Source organism: Polyodon spathula, chromosome 3 (genome assembly GCF_017654505.1).
Source record: "Polyodon spathula isolate WHYD16114869_AA chromosome 3, ASM1765450v1, whole genome shotgun sequence".
NCBI classification, from domain to species: Eukaryota; Metazoa; Chordata; class Actinopteri; order Acipenseriformes; family Polyodontidae; genus Polyodon; species Polyodon spathula.
This window is the reverse complement of record NC_054536.1, coordinates 49203231-49216365: the sequence shown is the minus strand read 5'-3', so window position 1 is coordinate 49216365 and position 13135 is coordinate 49203231. Positions and strand designations below refer to the sequence as shown.

At 37.7% G+C, this 13135-nt stretch overlaps 1 protein-coding gene across 3 annotated transcripts in view; it reads right to left on the bottom strand.

Moving 5' to 3' along the window:
• Positions 1-13135, bottom strand: part of LOC121313142 (tensin-3-like) — a 165238-nt gene that overhangs the window by 102717 nt on the left and 49386 nt on the right. The gene's annotated exons all lie outside the window — the stretch shown is intronic.

The window sequence follows — 13135 nt, the reverse complement described above, 5'->3', positions numbered from 1 at the left end:
ATATTTACATTTAGGATATGAGACGTAATGGTGGTAATGATTATTTTTAAGACATTAAGCTTTTTCCTTTTGCAGCTTGCATGCCGATATAGTGGTACTGTAACAGGGGAGACCTGTACTGACTGTCTGGCGCATGCATGGTACTGCAGGACGAAGGCAGCATCCTCGTAAGATCCGCCTAACACTGAGGCGGGGGGGGGGGAGAGGGTGTGTTGGCTTTCCTGCTCTGAGTGGCTGAGAGTCGGGTCTTGGGGGATTGCTCGGCCCATAAGTACTGCGCTTGGTTGTGCATTCAGGTTGCCGTGATTGGGAATACACAGAGACGCTGGCCGAGAAGGCCAGTGTTAACATAGACCAGGCAGGAATGCCAGTGGTTGGAGCGAGTGACCAAAATAAGCAAGCACAGCTGAGGAAGACAGCCAGCCTAGAGAAAGCAAACCATAGAAAATAAATTGTTATGTATCCGAGGGAACGTGTAAAAGTAGAAAGGGAACCTTGACTATCTCAGTGTATAGTGCATAACAGCATAGGACGGAGAACCGAGCTGACCAGCTAAGCAGCACCTTTATTTTGAAGTTTTATCACTGTGTTTTATTTTCCTTTTTCTTTAGCCTTTTGTTATTTGTTATTTCAGAGCACCTGTCAGTGCATCAGCATTTAACTGTTTACCAGTATTGTTTTTTCTGTGGTCCTGTTTACTGTTGTCAGTATTCAGGACATGGACAACAGTGCCCTCTGCAGGCGCAAAGAAAATATATAAAAATAATAATACTGGGCACCAGTGCAGTGTTTTCAATTAAACCTTCTGTCTCCCGTGTGTGTCAGTGAATTGCCCACTACCCATCAACAGGTACGAATACATGTAGCATTTTACTTGTAGACTCACTTTAACACATTACTTATGCACAGCACACACATTTGAGCAGAACCAAAGATACTTTAGTGGAGTCAATTTTCCAGGTATTTCATATTGAACGATTGGGAAATAGTATGAGGTTGAAGTTACAGTACTTCAGATGAATGAGACTTAAAATATTGTTTGCAAACGCAGCTTACATTTACATCTATGAAGTATACAGTTTTTTTAAAAAGTGCAACTCCTTAACATACAGAAATAGATCAGTTAACCGCTGGTGTCACAGACCCTGATTTAGGACTCATTTAGGACTGCTCAATGTTAACTTAGGTAGTTAGGCAGTTCAAGACTGGCGTTATTCAGGTTCTGTGAAACCAGCTGGAAATTTGTAAACTGTAAATTATCCATAAAAAAGTAGACTTGATTTGATATTTCACTTTTGCATCATAAACAAAATCTAATTCCTATATAATAAGGATATATATATATATATATATATATATATATATATATATATATATATATATATAGATGTACTAAGATGGGCCAGTCGCAGTGCAAACATACTGTAATTTGCATTTTGGTTATGACAATTCGCAAAGTGCACATTTTGTCATATGTACTAAGAAAAAATATGATATTATACTAATTTAAATATTATTTGCGTCATCTTAGCAAGATCTCTAACGGCAGTTGAGTTGTGGTTTGCTGCGACAGAGAATGGCTGAACAATAATGTCTGCAAGGGTGCAAGAATCAAAGTAACACTTTGTTAAATGTAAACGTCTGTACAATGCATTTGTTCGGTCTTCGTTTTACCTATTTTAGTACTGTTATATACATATAAAAAATGAAAAACAGTTTAATCTCATCAGCTTATATAGTGGAGCCCCAACCTTCACCCCCAAAAAGCTTTTCATAATCATACAGTAGCCCCTTACTAAACCGAACATTTGTCTGACATAAGGAGGTGTCAGGTTTAAAAACAATACAATAATCGTGCACACACACATTTACAGTTTTCAATGTATTTTAAATATAAATCATTGTGCTGAAATAACACTAATGTGTTTTGAGTAGGCTACACATTATATTTTGTAAAAATATAAATCTGTGCAGTAGTAAAATCAAATGGCACAAGACAGTCTGAAGAAAGCACAGTAAAGCCGGTATGACCGGACAGCAAGACAAAGAACATTCTCACCATCTCAAAGTGCCGCTGTTGTTGCCTACAAAGGAAAGTAGTCTGTTGGCCAAATGGCCAGGGCCATTTGAGATGCTTCAGAAGATGGGGCCTGTCACCTACGAAATAGCCATGCCAGAAAAGTCTAAAAAGCAGGTACACCGTGTGAATTTGTTTAGAGAATGGAAACCATAAAAGACGGAAACTACAGTCCAGCTTTTCGCTAGAGTGACAGAGGAAGAAGAGTTGAAGGAACAATATTTTCCTAGCCAGATGGATGTACAAACAGTGGACCTTGCTCATCTCAATGAGAAACAGCTGTAGGAGCTGGTAGCTTGCATTCCACCAGGTTTCTACGAGAAGAACCAGGCCGTACTGACTTAACCCAACATCATATCACTTCGAACTTTCCTGGGCCGGTAAGACAAGCAAATTACCGGGTACCAGCACGATTAGTGTCAGCACTTCAGCAGGAAGTGGAAGTAATGAAAGACATGGCAGTAATTGAGCCCTCATATAGTGAGTGGTATAGTCCTGTGGTACTAGTTCCAAAGAAAAGATGGAAATTTACAATTCTTCATAGACTTCCGCAAGCTAAATGCTATTTCTAAGTTTGATCCGTACCCTATGCCATGGATCGATGATATGAACTTACGTTTGGGCCAAGCTCAGTACATTAGTAGAATGGATATGTGTAAGGCTTACTGGCAAGTATCACTCAACCCAGCAGCCAGAGACCTTACAGCTTTTAGAACACTTTTCGGATTCTTTGAGTTTATGGTAATGCTGTTTGGTCTTCATGGTGCAGCTGCTACTTTTCAACACCTGATGGATCAAGTGCTGCGGAGAGCAGAGGAGTATGCTGCAGCATGTGTAGATGATGTTGTTATCTACAGCAAGAGTTGGGCAGAGCATCTCACTCACCTAACCAATGTGTTTCAACAAATACACCGAGCTGGGCTAACTCTTAACTCCAACAAATGTTCACTTGGGAAGAAGGAAGTGAAATACTTAGGTCATATTCTTGGAGAAGGAAACATCAAACCGCAAATGGGGAAGGTGGATGCCATATGTACCTGTCCGACCTCTACGACCAAGAAGCAGGTGAGGTAATTCTTGGGGCTGGTTGGCTGGTATTCAGAATAAGACTGCAGACTTTCTATCCCAGATTTGAGGACGTAAATGCACAGGGTGAGGGAAATGTGATGGAGAGAATACCGAGCATAACATCAGCCACTTGACCATACTATCTTACAAATAACTGTTTTAGCCTACTGGTAACACAAAATAAACCATGCTGCTGCATTATACCCATTGGTGTACAATGTGAATAAAAGATTATTTTAAATTGAAACAAAATGATGTTAGGGTGTTTTGTTTTATTTTAATTAGTATTATGTTTAACTTGGCCTACTTGGTAGCCTAGATAATTACACACAATAGATCTTGGTTCTATACAGATGCTGAGAATGAGCTGGAGGGGTTAGTGGCACATGTGTGCAGTCTATTGCTCCCAACATACTGGGAAAACCAGAACTGTCATAGAAATTTGTTTTCCAGGTTTGTAAGTACACCCTGACTTGAGTGAAAATTAGGTACTAGGGTGTTTGTCTCAAAAAATACATTGAGCACAACTGGCAACACATGAGAAAAGACGGACTGGGAAATGAGCAACAATTACAACTGTTTAAAATATGCTTCAAAAGTTCTTAACAAATTGATGCATTTGTAAGTCTTGTCATTGCCTGCATCTTTAGTACAACTCATTACAATATTTTTGACCCCTCATTTGCATGGTCTCCACCCTGTTTTTGTGAATTTCTGCAGGAATGTGTCTGCAAAGCATTTGTTATGATGCTAACAGCTCTGCTTTTCTTTAGTACATTTCACGCTACACTTCCTACTGGTTTGAATGTGGTTTGCAATGATTGCGACACACGCAACACTTTAGTACCTCTACACCTAAATGTTTAATACTATGCAGTTTAATATTCTAAGTATAGTTTACCATTTAAAGGTTTTAATCATTAGCAAATTACACAAAGAGATCACGCCATTACTGTAAGTTAATGAAATCATCTTACAATGTTTCAGTACCTCAGTTTTAATCACTATTACTATAGATGAAGTACCATTAGCCGAGCAAGCCCAGGCCAAGCACTCATAGAACATTACACAACTCTCCAGCAATATTAAATTCTTAACCCTAAGTTCTATTTTTAATGAATGTTTTTTCAAACAATGTCAGCGGTTTGTGGTAAAAGTGGTAAGCTTCAGACTACTTAAGTTCCATGACTCAAAAACAAAGAATTCCTGTCTGGAAAACAGACTTCCAACTCACCACAGGTTAGACAATGCATGGGATAGTTCACACACATCAGCTGATGTTAAATATACAGCAATAATATTGGAAGGATGCTAGAATTTGTTATTAAGATACCTGCTAATAAAACAAAATCACAAAATTAAGTTTGCCAAAAACAAATGAGTTATGGCTGCCCTAAAATATACAATTGACAGAAATCAATTCTTTAGAACACAGTAAAGTCTTCACTTTCTGTATGTAAAAGGATTGCTTCATTAGTATTACCACTACAATCTGTTATTCAATGTAAACAATTAAGATGATTTCTTATATGTGAATTAACAGCTATCTTTAAGCTTAAACTTAAATACCATACAGAAATTGAAATTAGCAGCAAGTTCCCCTGTCAAGGGCTCCAACTTGGTTGGACTGTACATTCCATCAACACCTTTTTTCAGGCATTTTTCTTAGCTGGAATTGTACTCACTAAAATCCAGTTGTGATCTTTAAGTCACCTTGCAAAGAACAATTTTCAGTCATCTAAATCTGTGAAAACTTTCACCTGCTGCTTTCAAGATGATGCACTATTTTAAACAAATCTGTCTGCATTGCTGTATTGTCAAATGCCACGCCCACGTGTCTTAACATCGTTGTATTTTTATTTCTTGTGTTCCCTTTTCATTTTTCAGTGCTTTCTTAATGGCTGACTGTATAATTTAGGGATTGTTAGAATGTTTTCTTTCTGAAATGGCTTACTTCCTTGTGATTGAAATTCATAAAAATGAAAAGTTGTACAATTTAAATTATAAAAATTAAGGTTCACCTACTCACCATCACCAACTTGACACATCTCCACATGTTGCAATCCATGTGCACGTATTTAGTTATCTACAAAAACATTTGTACATGCAGCCAGCTTGTGTCTCGGGTGCTATATACTAAAAATATAGGCAACTGCAACTACTCCTCCAGCACAGACCCCCTTTCAAGTTATTTTATTTTCTAAGGAAATGCCCTTCCATGATCCTTTTATATGCAAGGCCACTGAAAAGTTAAATTAAGTCACAAACTGAATAGGCTCTTTATTAGTATGAAGAAACCAACTCAACCAACTCTCAGTTTCACATCTGTTTTCAAGTAATATTGAAATATATACTTTATGCTACTGCACTGTAAACTAAATATAGAATTAAAACTCATTTACATGTGTGGAAATATTTTGCTAAAGCTCCAAAGACAACATAGCAACCCTCTAATTGAATCCATTCTTTCATTCTTATGTTGATTAAAACAGCAAACTGAAAACGGATCCAATGTATGTCAAACTCCATCTGCAATTTACAGCACAAGTACACAGTGTTTAATGTCCCGTCTTGTAGTTCATATAGAGTGTCCCTTGCTACATCAACCCAGTCTGCCAGTAACTAAAATTTTACTAGATATTGCATGACAAGTTCTATTAATAAAACAGTTATAGTTGTATGACTGAAAACAGAAAGCCAAAATTAACTTGGACTTTTTTTCTTCCTCTTCTATTTATTATTGTATCATTATATAATTACAGTATGTTGCAGTGGGTATGGAGAATTAACTGCTTCCTCACGCACACACACACACACCAAGAAGGTAAGCCCTTTAAAGTTGGCTTCACAGTGCAACTTCTGCACTATGGAATAACAGTGTTGACTTCAGTCTCCATTGGTGCCACTTTTCATCAAAACCTACTAGGAATGGAACGACTACTAATAGTTGAATAGGTCTACCAGTCACCACATTATAAAGTCCTGAATTTGATAATGTCTGATGCTCTTTATGTGAACATACTGTTTTCTAACACTGTTTGTGCACTTCATTTTAAAACTGCTTTGATCTTTTAAAAACTGTTTATTAAATGCAATTTATATGGTAATCGATTGCTACCACAACTGCACTTCTCTCCATCTGAAACCGCTCGCTTCACAATTACTTCACAATCACATGAGCTACTGTAGGACTAAAAGTAACATGTTCTGACAAAATGTCTTTCAATGTTCTAATTAGGACACGTTCTGTACAAGATATTCCAGACATGGCGTGTCCATATTCAGTGACTCATTGTATCAGTGCTTCAGTTTGTCAGGCATACCAGGGCCTGTAGTAAAAGTGAACTGGATTACTCATGTTTCAGCTGTCAAACTCGTGCACATCACAACAATGCACATGACACCTAAGGTTCCTTGACATGTGTCCAGTATCTGACTTGAATGCTCACTCAGTATATTAAGGATCATCCATTTTAAGGACATACACAGGGGCACAGACATTTCCTATAACATATTATATCCAGTGTTCTTTATGGCAAAAGTTGAATTTTATATATATATATTTAATCACATTGCATACAGTATGCTCTTATGATGGTTGTTAAGAGCACAGTCAATTATCTAAACTTTACCACTGATCTTTGAAGGCATGAATTTGTAGTTGTAATAATTAGCTTTATGTAAATTATAATATTGGTTGAAAGGTTTCCCTTCGTTGAAACCCATTGCATAGCAACCTCATAGCAACAGTATTGCCTTCTTAAATACATAAAAATGTTTTTGTTTATTTGCTTTGTAGTAAGATATATTTAGACCGCAATCAAGAACAATTATTCTCTCTTATTTCTCATTAGTTTACACAAATCCAGCCAAAACAGAAAGAAACAGTGGAAAAACTCCAACAATATGAACCATATAATTATGTTTAGGTTATTTAATCCTAAATGAAAGAGTACATGTTTTAAAAGTTAGGATCCAAAAGAATAAAACAAATTTAAAAAAACACAAGATATAGAACCCATTCACACTTGCGATTTAGGGTCGCATTTTTCTCATACGTGAACACTCCAAAAAAAGAAAAGGCAGCCCAGGATGGACCTAGATTTAGACCACTGTTTCAATGTGGCCCAGGGCCTGCAATCCAGGACAAGGTCCGGCCTTTACATATATATGAACGCAAAGCAGATTTAGGTTTGCCTTTTCACGTCACATGATTAATTTGGTTACGTTGCTCAGTACTCCCATACTCCCACATGTGCGAAAGGTAGCCAAGCTGACAGTGGATCAACATTGAATAGCAATTACCAGTATTAATTGGTAATACATAATTACTAATTATGTCTACATCATACAACTTTATTTATAAAAATGTTAAATTTTAAAAAAAAAAAAAATCGAGCAGGTTAACATTCAGGTTGTTTCTTTCAGATAATTAAGCTTAATTTGTCACAATTACCTTTTCTTCCTGTTATTTAGTAACTAAGCGACAAATATGAAAACAGCAGGATGTGGATCTCAATAATGCGGTAACTTGGCATATTCAACCACCACTGTTTATTTTGCACTCAACGATATATATCTACAGAAATGTGTGTCGTTACATTAAAATGACGATCATTTCTTTTAGCTGCTTGCTTTTACACCCACAAAACACTGTTCTCATGCACAAATATTAAGAGGCGGCCCTGGGCCAGCCCAGTAGTGTGAACAGGGTCAAACATAGAGAGCTTTTAAAACTCAGTCATTTGTGACTTATACCTGTGGTATGCATTGTATTTCATTATGTACTTAATGCTATATACCAGCGTTTCAGATAAAGTTTTGGGTTATTGAGTAAATTACTCTCCAATTGAGACACTATGGGCTCTATGTACTAATATTACTTATGTGTTCGTAAATACCGCAATTTCATATCCTCCGTCCGTCATAGACTTTTTGCATGTGATGTACTAACAGTTCTTTTTCTTGAACTACCGTAATATCATGACAAGTTAGGAACAGTATCAATTACTGCTCATTATACAGTACAGATCATAATTTGCATCTTATTATAAATAATATGCAACGCCCAAAGTCAAGATTTAGAACTTCCTTGTGACAAAGATAATTGAGTGGGATAGTGAACAGAAAGAAGGAGTAGGTAACTATAATAGGATCAAGCTGTGGCTTCTTCAGACTCTGACCTTGATGAAACTATGACACTGGGCAAAAAGAAAAGGAAAACAAATTTCCACAAAGACGAAATTGACCTGTTTGTTAGTGAAATGGAAAAGCAAGAAATATTACTTCACATTTCGCAATAAGCAACAGACACATGACATGGAAAAGATGACATGACCTTACGAGGATTACAAAAAAGAAAGCAGCAGAAAAAAAAACAGGACAAACTGAATGATGTGTTAAACGAAGTGCAGACCCTGGCCTGGGCACAGCAAAAACAAACAAACATAGGTCTAAAAGAAAAGGATCACCAAAAACGGAAAGCATAAATAAAACTAAGCTTGTTTCTGTATGGAAGTTTACCATGGTAAATTTGCATACCAATTCTCCAGCTTGTCATGTGTGTCCTTGTCTGAACTCAAACCATGCTTCCCTATAGTGCTTTAACATAAGAATATCGCAGAAAACCTTTGTTTCAGACTATGTATATTTTAGTTGTGTAAATGTAAAAGGTACAGTACATACAGTAGGCTACACAAGTAAATACTGTTCGTCAATTCAGTTGTCTATGCACTACATAATTACTAAGAAGAAAAGATTTCCTTTCCAATATTAATGTGAAGTTTACAATAAAGCACCTTAATGTAAAAGAAACCAAAACAAATACATTTATCGTCATTGTTATTTACTATAGACTAATAATCTTTTTGTGGTTTATTTGATATTTTAAGGTGCTTTACTTTAAAGTAACTGAAAGCCTATGTTTAAATGGGAAGTTTCACATACGAACAGCTTGCTGAATCTACACCTAGCTCTCTTGGAGCTCTAACATTAACGGGAACCTAACTAAACATTCAGGACGGCTAAGCCGTTTACCTGACACCAACACCAAAACACAAACTCACAACGGCTTCACTCAGTACTTCACCTTCAATACAACTGGACACATACACTCAGTCAGGCTCTTCACTCAGCAGCCCTGAGCAAACTGGCTGCCTCTCAAATACCCTGCACCTTGCTCTAATTTGCAATTACCACCAGGTGCAGGGGATTAACTAAATAACAAAACAATTAACACCCATTAGCCCAATTCACCCACAGTGCATTTTCACATGGTTCTAGCAGGGAGGAATTTTAACCCCCTCCCTGCTATCTCACACATCCTCCCCCCAAGTGTGCAACACTGACCGGCCATACCAAGGCCACCCCCTCCCCTAAAACACAACAACCCACACTCAAGTCCCGAAATGAGTATTTCCGCCATCTTCCACGGTCGGACTTAAGGGTGGGTCGGTCCTTCCGGCACCTCCGGGAAGGGACCATGAACCGGCGACACGGGACCCCATCGGGATGACAGGTCCGACCAAAGCGACGACCGGGGAACAGGAGGATGCAGCAGTGGGCAGAGATTTTCCCCTTGGAACCGGCGTAGTGATGTCCGATCACCCAGGGAAGCGAAGCAGTGAACAGGGGGAGCACCAGCGACGTCTGGCAGCTGCCCAGCGACGTCTGGGTGTTCGGGAAGAGTGGAGGAGGGAACCAGAGGAAAAGCTGTGGCCAATGCTGTAGACTCCTGGGCTCCAGGTCCAGCGCAGGGAGGTCTAGGAATACCGGTAGGGTGTCCAGGAGCACAGGGCAAGGGACCGCACCTGACAGTGCCGAACTGGTTCGCTGGGTTGATGGAGGTGGGCACCTCACCTCCTCCCCTCTGGGCTCTGGGAGCGGCGGCTCCTCCCCTCTGGGCTCTGGGAGCGGCGACTCCTCCCCTCTGGGCTCTGGGAGCGGCGGCTCCTCCTTAATTTTTCTCTCTGGCTCTTAACTTTCATTCTCTAATCTTTTCCTTTTCTGTCCTCTTGATCTGGAGACCGTAGGGCTTCCTCTGCCAAATTCTGGAGCTAATCAAACAAATCTTTAAAATCCATTTTCTGGGTCTTTAGGGGCACCCACACTTGTTACCACCATATGTAAATGATTGCGCCACTTTCAGAGTTTGTTGCCCCTTTAAGACCAGACTCAGGACACGGAAATAGATTTTGAAGCGCTTACGCACTATTTAATAAACACAAATGAATGCAAGCAAAACAGAAACAAAACACCTAGCTCTCTCTTGGAGCTCTAATTAACATTAATGGGAACCTAACTAAACATTCAGGACAGCTAAGCTGTTTACCTGACACCAACACCAAAACACAAACTCACAACGTCTTCACTCAGTACTTCACCTTCAGTACAACTGGACACATACACTCAGTCAGGCTCTTCACTCAGCAGCCCTGAGCAAACTGGCTGCCTCTCTTAAATACCCTGCACCTGGCTCTAATTTGCAATTACCACCAGGTGCAGGGGATTAACTAAATAACAAAACAATTAAAACAATTAACACCCATTAGCCCAATTCACCCACAGTGCATTTTAACATGGTTCTAGCAGGGAGGAATTTTAACCCCCTCCCTGCTATCTCACAATATATATATATATATATATATATATATATATATATATATATATATATATATATATATATATATAAGCAAGATATTTCAGTTTTTTATTTTTCTTAAAAATATTTCCCAACATAAAACCAGTGTCACCTTACAATAATTGATTCTGAGTTTCAGTGTTTAAAAATAAAATATCAAACAGAATGAAATTTCAATGTACCATTTGTAATTCAGTAATATGAGAGAATTGGTCAGGGGTCTGAATACTTTTGCAAGGCACTGTATATATATATATATATATATATATATATAGTATATATATAGATATATATTATATATATCTATATATATTATACACGTACTATCCGCAAAAAGGCTTTTTTTGAGGTATTCCGTCGGCACCATTGGAATATATATAAAAAATCTGTGTTTATTTGCACAAATAAACGAATAACATATGCATATATATATATATATATATATATATATATATATATATATATATATATATATATATTTATATAGATATATATATATATAAAATATCAAACTGTACCGATGCTGCACTACTGCAAATAAAGGAATGATAATATTGCATTCCTTATTGACCACCTTGCTATAACAATATAAAGCATCCAGACTCGCCCCAGATACAGAATATTGTATTTATTATATAGAGTTGCCTTCCAAAAATTTGGTTTATGTTTACAGATAGGTAAATTGGTAGGTTAGGTTAACGGGGAGGAGACTAAGACAGCGCCAAATAATGCAGCTGCTTATTCACAAGTCAGAAACACACATTACAAGTGAGTGGATTCGACCTTACTTTTTTTTTTTTTTAATGTTTTATAAAAACCCAAATTTATTGGTCACGTATTTCTGGCAGTTCCCAGATTCATTCTCTAGCTATCGCATGCAATATATGTACAATAGACCATTGAGACGCCGAGAACCAAAAAAAGTACAAGGAGCTTGATAACATGCAAACTTGAGCTGTGCAACTAAATTACTATGTGGATTCCTTACGAGTAAATTTAATTATCAAGCATATTTCATGTCTTTACCCAGTACGCAGCTTATCTGGAGTGATGCTATACACTGTATTATTTGTGCCTTCTGGCTTAACACTAAACAACCAATGTGGTCATTTTGACCATTATTGGAATTTAAATTACGGTGCGCGTGTTTAAGATACAGAGCTGTGCTTTCCTGGCTTTTGCTAAATATGTGTACTAATTACCCTGACAAAGAAAGACTCATGTAGCTGCAAAAATTAGAGAGATAAAATACTGTCATACCTATTCCAACCAGGAGCAGTCAAATTGACCGATACATATAAAACATATTATAACAATTAAATGTTGCAGTATTTTTTGTATTTATCAGTTGGGACATACCACCATGTATTGATGTTTGATTATATCAGTCTGCATTCCTCAAGTTAACGGTTTTCCATCATTTCTGTTGTTTCAATGAGCCTCCTGAGCCCAAAAAACAGCCTTGATAGCTCACGGCACTAGGCAGTCTGTCTGCACTGTGATTAGGCTACTACAAGTACACATTGAAAATGGATCATGGAATATGCAGGACAGGAAAGCACTGTTTGAAATTATTATGACGAATCTGGCTTTGAAGCAGACTAGGTTTGTGAAGATGAATCTTCCAGCAGCAGTGACACCGAGTTTGCAGGAGATCTCATGGGAGAAAAAGCAATCCTGAAGCCCATCGACAACTACAAGATGATCCCTGGTCAATGCCTTTGGAGGAAATAGAAGGTTTCATTGCACTATGCCAATGGAACATTTGGTTCCAGGGGTCTGGGTTACTGTTGATAGCTGTGTCAAATGCACAAAGACAGTGAATGCATTGCATATTTCGAAAAGCGCAGGATCTGTGTGATTTGTGCAAGCACACACTTTGTAAACGATTGTAACTGAAGCCCATTCTGTTCAAATGTTTATTTATTCACGTAATTTTGATTATAGTATGTGTATAAACACAAAGCTTCGGTTGCGCATCTACGCTTTGTTATGTCGGCAATATTTATAGCAATTTATAAAAAAAAAAAAAGATACTTATTTACATCGTTTCAGTTGTACAGTTTTGTATGTAGATGATATACCTGTATATACACAAATTGTTTAAAATATTTGTTTATTTCATTTTTTCTACCCCACCCACAGCTTAGTGAAGCACAAGGTCAAGTGACTTTGAACCAGGTTAGCCTCAGTATTTGCACCAAGTAAGTCATAACCACTGTACAAAACGATAAATTCACCTGGAGTGTTGTACTGTATAATGTGTATATACATTTAACTTGAAATACAGCCTGCTGACCTTGATAGAAGCAAAACCAACATAGGATTGTGTGTTCTACATACAACTTTAC